Source organism: Chlorocebus sabaeus, chromosome 12, assembly GCF_047675955.1.
Source record: "Chlorocebus sabaeus isolate Y175 chromosome 12, mChlSab1.0.hap1, whole genome shotgun sequence".
Lineage (NCBI taxonomy): Eukaryota > Metazoa > Chordata > Mammalia > Primates > Cercopithecidae > Chlorocebus > Chlorocebus sabaeus.
In genome coordinates, this window is record NC_132915.1 from 85,700,953 (window position 1) to 85,709,594 (window position 8,642).

Genomic DNA, 8,642 nt, shown 5'->3' on the forward strand with positions numbered 1-8,642 from the left:
CTACAAGAGCCCAGTGAAATCACCTTGCCCAACTCAATCGTTTTTCACTTAAACAGATGGATCCAAAGGGGAAAATTTTGTTCTCAATGCTGTGTAGTAATTTAGTCCCCAAGCAGGAATTGGAAGCCAAGATTGGTGCTTCCAAACTCCTTATTTCATCTAATTGTTGTTTCAGTGCAACTAGCAATGTCTTTCTCAATAACACAGTTCTGATCATATCACTTCTTCCGTCAATTATTTCTATGATTTTCCATCTTTAGTAAATGGTATGAATAACTTAGCATGACAATCAAGACCTTTATTGATGCAGGCTCTCGCCTACTTGCCCAGCCTCATCCCCACCACTCCTTGCTTTTCCTGTCATGTTTCAGTAAAACTGACTCTTCTTGGCATCCCTCGTATGTTTTGCTAGTTTTAGCTTCTAATCTTTGCTCAGAAATTCCCTATGTCTAGAATACTACCCCTTTTCCTCTTTTGTCTCACGATTTCTCCTTCTCTAAGATTCAGTTCATGGGTTACTCCTTTTGAAACATCCTGTGATATATCCTCCTCCCCCAAAGTGGTTTTCCCATGGGATCTCATGATTATTCCTATGATTACTCTTACTAAATTAAGTGGAATTGTCATTTTATGGACCTAACATTTTGCATGTCACTTTGGATAAACAAATTATGTTAATGTTTGACTTGAAAGATAAGTTGAGGGGAAAAAAAATGCTTTTCCAGGGCCTCTAAAAAATACACTAGAGCAGGCGTCATTAATGGCTCTCTTTCCTCAAAAGCCTGAACAAAGTTCCAGAATTCTCTTCTACTCCATGATGCAATCACTACCCTTTGACTGAAGTTTGTCAATAAATGGAAACCTTATTTACCATTCCTATCTGTATCTAAAACAAAAAATGAAGTATGTTTCTTCTAAGGTGTCATATGTATTTGATCCCGAGGTCACTGGAGAAAATCTCGAGGTTACGTCTTTGTTCAATAGTAAAGAGGACTGAAATCTGATAGTGACATCTGCCAATGCACAGGAGATGAGAATATGGCATACATTATGTCAATATGCTGACTCCACTGCCCTGCAATGGTTCTCAATCCTTTAATCCCCATTCTACATTTGGGGGATCACATTTACATCTTGGCAGACTTCAAACCTAGTGCCAGTGCACTATTGGTCATTTTTACTCAGGTAAAGAGGGTGCAAGTTATATGCAATCCTCAGTTCTAAGTATGACACTCATTTCTCTCACTCTGAAGAAAGTGAACTCAGGTCTAGATCAGAGCTGCAACTCAAACCTTCCACTTATCTGTGTCTTTCTTTACTGAGTATCTAGTAATTTATATTCAACTTCAAGTATTTACGGTACTCAAGGATAAAGGAAGCATCTTATCCATCTTTGCATCCAAATTTCCTCTTTATATGAGATAAGCTCAAAGTATTTCACATGTTCCTATCCCTGGACTATCACCTTCAAAAATTATCTCAGTTTATCTTTATTAAAATCCTATAAAGCAATTCTGATTATTTACTCCTGGTAAAATAATGAAGGGATAAGATAAAATAACTGATTTACCCCAAATCAGTTTATAAAATTCAGAGTTTGGAACCAAGTCATCCTAAATATAAAATGCATTTATTTTATTACAATGAAACATGCTTAATAAATATTTGCCAGATGACCAAATGGATAAATGAAGGGATATTCAGGCTATAAGAGCTGTTTGAAATATTTTCCACTTCTGGCATAATATGTGTTCCCAATTTATTTGACTGGCCAGCTTTTACTTTTTGCCCTACATTTGCACTCTTTGCAGAGAGATATCAGAGTAAAATCCTGCTTGAAAGTTTACCTATATCTTTTCTAAAGCCTCCCTTCATATGAAAACTATCACATCAAATACAAATGCTGAAAAAAAAGATAATACATTAAAATAAACTTATTGTGATCATCCCTCGAAGGCTTTCTAAAAATACTCATTGTAAAATATTTTTGTGTGTGTGTGTGTGTGTATTTTCCTGGAAGAAGGAATTATAATGTTCTCACTCTTTAAGATTCTGACCCCTGCAAAAATATTTCTTGAATTAGCAACACAAAGGAGATAACATATTTTGTTTCTGAAAAATAAAACAATTGAATAAATTCTGAGTGATTTTTTAAGCTTGATAAATTACATCTTCTAGAGCCGCTCTTTACATGGCTACATTGAGCTTTTAAGAAATCCTTACACTGGCCAGGCATGGTGGCTCATGCCTGTAATCCCAGCACTTTGGGAGGCCGAAGGGGATGGATCACCTGAGATTAGGCGTTCAAGAACTGCCTGAACAACATGGAGAAACCCCATCTCTACTAAAAATGCAAAATTAGCCAAGTGTGATGGCACATGCTTGTAATCCCAGTTACTCAGGAGGCTGAGGCAGGAGAATAACTTCAGCCCAGGAGGCGGAGGTTGTGGTGAGCCAAGATCGTGCCATTGTGCTCCAGCCTGGGCAACTGAGTGAAACTCGAAAGAGAGAGAGAGAGAGAAATAAATCCTTACACTTATTTTCTCGTTAGTCATTAAGTTTTAATCACCTGATACACATAGAATCTCCTTGTTTTTCTGATACATTCACACTCTTACCCATTGTCTTCACTACTATGGTTTCCTGTACAATGACTGATGCAGGCATTTACCATATTTCCAGAATACAATTTTTGATAGAAACGAATGATTGTCACTACGCGGTTATTCTCAAAAAGAGATTTTGATGGCCAAATTTCCCAGGTCTGCATTTAACTGGATCCGCACAAGCTAGTAAGTGCCAAGAGCAAAATCTGACCAGGAAAGATTTCATTGTCATGAAAGATTCTTAAATATATGAGTTTTTTTTAACTATAAAATCATAGAATGTCAAAAATAATGATCCTTAAAACATTGAGCTTGCAATTTGTAGAATGGATTTTGAAGGACGAGAGTGGAAGCTGGCAGCTAGTGAGGTTACTGCTGATCTACCTTAATCAGAGGCGAAATGATAGTACTTGGGATTAGAATGGTGGCCGTGGGATGGAAATAGCTCCATGGAATTAGTAGATATGTAGAAAGTAGAATATGCAAGATTTTGTGTTCTATTATAAGACAGTCTACAGGAGGCAGAGGAACCAAGGATGATTTCCAGGTTTTATTTCTACTTTTATCCTAGGTCTGTAATTAGTTTTTTTACCCAGAAAGTTAAGTTTGTACAAACTTATTGCTACAATGATTCTTTGTCAGAAATAAAAAATAATCCTAGATTATTACCACTGACTGGGAAGGGTAGGAGGAAGTAGAAGATGAAGAGAGGTTGGTTAATGTGTACAAAAATACAGTTAGAGAGAAGGAATATGTTCTAGCATTTCATAGCACAGTAGGGCAACAGCAGGTATTTATTATATATTTCAAAATAGCTAGGACAGAAGATTTAGAATGTTGTCAACACAAATAAATGGTAAATATTTGAGGTGATGGATGGCCTAACTATCCCGATTGATAATTATGCATTGTATACATATATCAAAATATCACATATATCCCCACAAATCTGTACAATTGTTATGCATCAATAAAAACAATCCTAGAGATTCTTGCCTCTGCATAAATGCTTTTGTATCCTAACTATTTCCCCACAGAGCATGCAAATTTCTTAACTTCAAGTCATGTATCTTCTCTTTATTTGCCTCCTTCACTACTGGGAATCTGAGAGATGTTTATTACTATGCTTAAGGACAGAATATAAGGAGAGAATGGATTTTATGCCTCACTCTGAGCTTGCAAAAGATGGAAAAAACAATTAACTTAATTCAGTCAAGATTTAATGGCACCCTGTATTTACTTGGCCTATCAGTGAAATAGAAGATATGGATAGGCAAATACATTTTGAACAATCTTGCTTCTATGATTTTGTTTCAACTGTAGTCCTCACTTCTCCTATCGAAATTAGTGTTTCCAATTTCTAGAAATGCTTTTATATCAGAGCACACAGTCACTTCTCTCTCTTTGACATCTCTTTTAACTCTAATAATTATTATTACACACAATTCTTAATCCGAGTTTAATCTTGCATGTCTATATCACTTGTATAAGATTTGTAAGAAATTCAAATTTGAATGAAATATTACCAATCGATATTCAATATATACTCTATTTTTTCTATAATTGGAATTCATACTTAATTCTGTAAATGCAGGTTAATATTCCTATACTTACTTCTATTTCCCTTAGTGCCTAGCACAGAGCTATACATGTGTTTCATACTTATTTCAGTTCATTTAGCCCTTATAAAGTGCCTGCAATGTGCCATATTTTATGAAGAAAAATTTCTTACAATTTTATGAGAAAAATCTTCTTCTCACTGTTTTACAAATTAAAAAACTTTAAAAACCCAAAAATACTAGGTATTTTTCTAAAGAGTTAAACAGATAGAAAATGTCAACATGATAATGGTAATGGTGGTGACAATAATAATAAATGACTTCATTCACTAAATGCCACCAACAGAACAAAATAAAATCACCTATTTTGCTATTTATAACACATGTAGAAATAAAACTCTGAACATGATAGCACACAGGATGAAAGAAGAATATAAAAATGCTATGTTATAAAGTACTTATACTATATATAAAGTGGTATAATATTAGTTAACAGTTGAATAACCACTAAAATATAAAACGCATTATAACCAGTAAAACACAAGTATACATATCAGGAAATAATAAAAATAGTAAATTAACCTAAAAGAAATGGGGAGAGAAGAACACATGAGATAAACAGAAAACAATTTGCAGAATAATTGATTTACCAAATCTTTAATTGCATAAATTTAAAAGGTCTAAATGTACCAAATCAAAGGCATAGATTTTCAGATTGGATAAAACGTAGACCATACTTATATATTGTCCATAAGAAATTCATTTTCACATAAAGACAGAGAGTTTAGAAGTAAAATGAAAAAAAAGATATGACAAGGAAAATCTTACCAAAAGAATGCTAGAGTAGCTATCTTAATATTAAACAAAACAGATTCAGAATAAGGATATTACTAAAGACAAAGAGAGACATTCCATAATGATAAGAGGTTAGTCAACATGGCATAATAATTTTGAATGTGAATACATCAAGTATTGAAACTTCAAAATACATAAAGCAAAAAACATTGGTAATAGAAAAGGAAAAAAAAAAAGTACAAATCTAGTTGGAGATTTCAACACTCCCTTCTCAGGAATTGATAAAACAAGCTAACAAACACAAAAATCAATAAGCATAGATAAAACCTGAACAAAATCATAAACCAACCTGACCTGATAAAAATTTATAGAATACTTCATTCCCAAAGAATAGAACACACCTTCTTTTCAAACAGCATTCACTATTATAGGCTGTATTCTGGTACATAAAACAAACTTCAGTAAATTTAAAATGACTGAAATCATGCTCAATACACTCTCAAAATGAGCTACAAATCAATAATCCAAAGATGTCTGGAAAATTTCCAAATATTTGGATAATAAGCAACATTATTTTATTTATTTTGATTGCTCATTTACTTGTTTTTTGGTGCGAATATTTAAGATCTACTCTCTTAAACTTCAAGTATGCAATACATTATTATTAACGTAGTCACCATGCTGTTCATTAAGATCTCTAGAAATTATTCAATTTACAACTGAAAGTTTATACCATTTGACTAACATCTCCTCATTTTCTCCACCTCTTCAATCCATGGCAACCATCATTCTATCCTATTACTCTGAGTTCAAGTTTTTTTAGATACCAAATATAAGTTAGATCATGCAGTATTTGTCTTTCCAGGTCTGGCTTATTTCACTTAGCAGAATGTCCACTAGGTTTATCAGGATTGTTGCAAATGACAAGATTTTGTTCCTTCTTAAGGATGAATTACACATATATGTAGGTAAGCATTTTCTTTATCATTTATCCATCGATGGAAACTTAGGTTGTCTCCATGTCTTGGCTATTGTGAAAAATGCTGTAATGACTTTGTGAGGGTAGCTGTCTCTTGAAAATACTGATTTCCTGTCATTTTAATATATATCAGAAGTGTGTTTTTTTGGGTCATATGGTAATTCTATCTTTAGCTTTTTGGAGAAATTTTATAATTATTTTCCATAATGGCTTTACCAATTTATAATTTTCCAACAGTACACAAACATTCTCTTTTCTCCACATATTTACCAACACTGCTTTTTGATTTTTTTATAATATCCATCCTAATAATTGTGAGGTGATATCTTTTGCTTTTTAATTAACATTTCCCTGATTATTAGTGATGTTGAACATTTTTTCATGTATCTGTTGACCATTTGTATTCTTTCTTTGGAACAGTGTCTATTCAGGTCCTTTGCCCATCTTATAATCAGGTTATTTGTTTTGTTTTGTTTTTGCTATTGAATTATATGAGTTCCTTATATTTTTTGTATATTAACTTTTATTGAGTATATGATTTGCAAACATTTTCTGCCATCCTGTAGCTTTTCATTGTGTATTGTTTCTTTTTTTTTTAGTTGACACAAAAATATATTTAATAAACTTGTTATATAAAATCAAACACTTAACATTGTCAACATTTCTTCAATAATTCAAACTCACTGATATCTAACTGGGAGTAGTTTGTATTTTGGAAGACTTCCTAGCTAAAAGTATATTTACAACACATGTAAATATAACTGAAGAACTACTTCAAATAATGTTGAAATTCGTAGAATTCCAGAGATTTATAGTTATAGTTTAGAAGTATCACCAAATCGTTTGCAATCAAATGTACAGCACTAATTATGAAAAATGCTTTATTAAACCAAAATGGGATAAAAACTGGGAGGGAAATATATGGTGTTAAAGTCCTAAAAATATGGAACTTTTCACGAATTTGTGTGTCATCCTTGAGCAGGGGTCATGCTAATCTTCTCTTATCATTCCAATTTTAGTATATGTGCTGCCGAAGCGAGCACAGTGTATTGTTTCTTTTACTGTGTAAAGATGTTTAGTTAAATATAATTTTACTTGTTTATTTTTACTTTTTGTTCCCTGTGCTTTCGGTGTTACATCCAAGAAATGATTGTCAAGACCAATGTCAAAGAGTTCTTCCCTATATTTTCTCCTAGGATGTTTACAGTTTTGGATCTTATATTTAAGACTTTACTTCATTCTGAGATGAATTTTTAAGGTATAAGTATAAAATTTCACTCTTTTACAAGTATATATCCAGTTCTCCCAACACAATTTACTGAAGAGACTTTTTACATTGTGTATTCTTGGAGACTTTGCCAAAGATTAGCTGATTGTGTATGTGTGGGTTTATTTCTGGGCTCTTTATTCTGCTCCACTGATCTATGAGTATGTTTTTATGTCAGTGCCATAATGTTTTGATCACTAGGATTTGTAATAATATAATTTGAAATTAGGTATTATGAAGCCTCCAAATCTGTTTTTCTCAAGCTTGCTTTCACTATATAGAGTCTTATGTGATTCCATATGAAGTTTAGGATTGACACAGTTTTAAATACTTCCAGTGTCAAAGAATAAATTAATCAAAATGGAAAATATCAAAAATTTGTGGTGTACTGTTAAAATAGACCTTATGGATAAATCAAAAGGACTAAACTCTTATACTAGAGAATGAAAAACAATCCAAATTAATAATAATATGTTTTTGCCTGTAGAAGCCAGAAAAAAAGAGAATTTAAAACAAAGTTAGCAGAAGATAGAAAAAAAGGGTTAAAATTCACCGACATAAAAAGAAATGCAGTAGAGAAAATTAATAAACCCAAAACTTTGTTCTTTGAAAATATCAATAAAATTGATCAATCTCTACCCAGACTGACAACAAAATAGAAAGAGAGAATGTTGCTACACATGTTATAAACATCAAAAAGAAGGTGAGATTATATTATAAACAAGTTTATATCAATACATTTTAAAACTTAAATGGACAAATGTTCTGAGAGACAAAACCCACGCAAGAAGAAATAGATACAAGGAACAATTATATGTCCACTAAAAAAATTGATTTGTAGTTAAAATTCTTTCTACAAAGAAAATTATAGACTCGAATGGCTTCACTGGTGAATTCCATCAATCATATGTTCAATGAAGAAATAATATCAAGTCTAAACAAACTCTTCCAGAAAACAAGAAAGATGAATTATATATTTTTATTTTATTATCATTTTTTGGAAACAGAGTCTCGCTCTGTTGCCCAGGCTGGAGTGCTGTGGCACAATCACGGCTCATTGCATCCTTGACTTCTAAGGCTCAAGTGATCCTCCCATCTCAGCCTACCAAGTAGCTGGGACTACATTCATGGGCCACCACCTACAGCTGATTTTTTAAATTTTTAGTAGAGAAGAAGTCTCACTATGTTGCCCAGTCTGCTATTAAACTCCTGAGCTCAAACAATCCCGCTGCCTCAGCCTTCTAAAGTACTAGGATTATAGACATGAACCACCGTGCCCAGCCAAGGAAGGCTAATTCTTTTCTTTATTTTTTTTTTAATGGAGTCTCGCTCTGTCACCAGGCTGGAGTGCAGTGGTACGATCTCGGCTCACTGCAACCTCCACCTCCCAGGTTCAAGTAATTCTCCTGCCTCAGCCTCCCGAGTAGCTACAAGTG

At 33.1% G+C, this 8,642-nt stretch overlaps 1 non-coding gene across 1 annotated transcript; it reads right to left on the reverse strand.

Moving 5' to 3' along the window:
- Positions 1-6,876: 6,876 nt before the first annotated feature.
- LOC119619214 (U6 spliceosomal RNA) lies at positions 6,877-6,982 on the reverse strand. The gene has a single exon (XR_005235638.1). It is a non-coding gene; the product is annotated as a U6 spliceosomal RNA (small nuclear RNA).
- Between the last annotated feature and the right edge of the window lie 1,660 nt (positions 6,983-8,642).